Here is a 612-nt window from a genome sequence, read left to right as displayed (position 1 = left end):
GTCACATATATAGGTTGATAGATGGATAGATAGATAGATAGATAGATAGATAGATAGATAGATAGATAGATAGATAGATAATGAATATTTATAATATATATTATATGATATATCTAACACCTATATATGTGACTCCTAGTAGAAGCCCCTTTACTTCATACATACGCCTCAGTATAACTGTTAAATACTATGTCTAATGAATGTCTGTCATCGTTGCAGTGCATAAGTACCAAGGTTTCGTGAAGTGCTTCAACTTTAACTTATTGCACAAAAACCTGTGAGTGAGCGATCAAATAAATACACATATACACATGTCGCCGCTGCTCACTCGTGTGTATATGTGTATGTATTTGTGTATGTGTGTGTGTGTGTGTGTGTGTGTGTGTGTATGTGTGTGTGTGTGTGTGTATGAATACACACACGTTTGTAAGCGCATACACGCATACAAACACACGCATGTTCAAACCTCTACGTGGTCACTAGACGTGTTAGAAATGCCAACAAAATCTCACGTAAATCACATCCAGCTGTCTTTGGAAAAAAGAAAAAAAAAGAAAACGAAGAGACATATTCGATATTGTAGACCTTAATTGCAGAATTTATGGTGACAAA

This window comes from Octopus bimaculoides, chromosome 20 (assembly GCF_001194135.2).
Source record: "Octopus bimaculoides isolate UCB-OBI-ISO-001 chromosome 20, ASM119413v2, whole genome shotgun sequence".
NCBI lineage: Eukaryota > Metazoa > Mollusca > Cephalopoda > Octopoda > Octopodidae > Octopus > Octopus bimaculoides.
Note: the sequence above shows the minus strand (reverse complement) of the source record.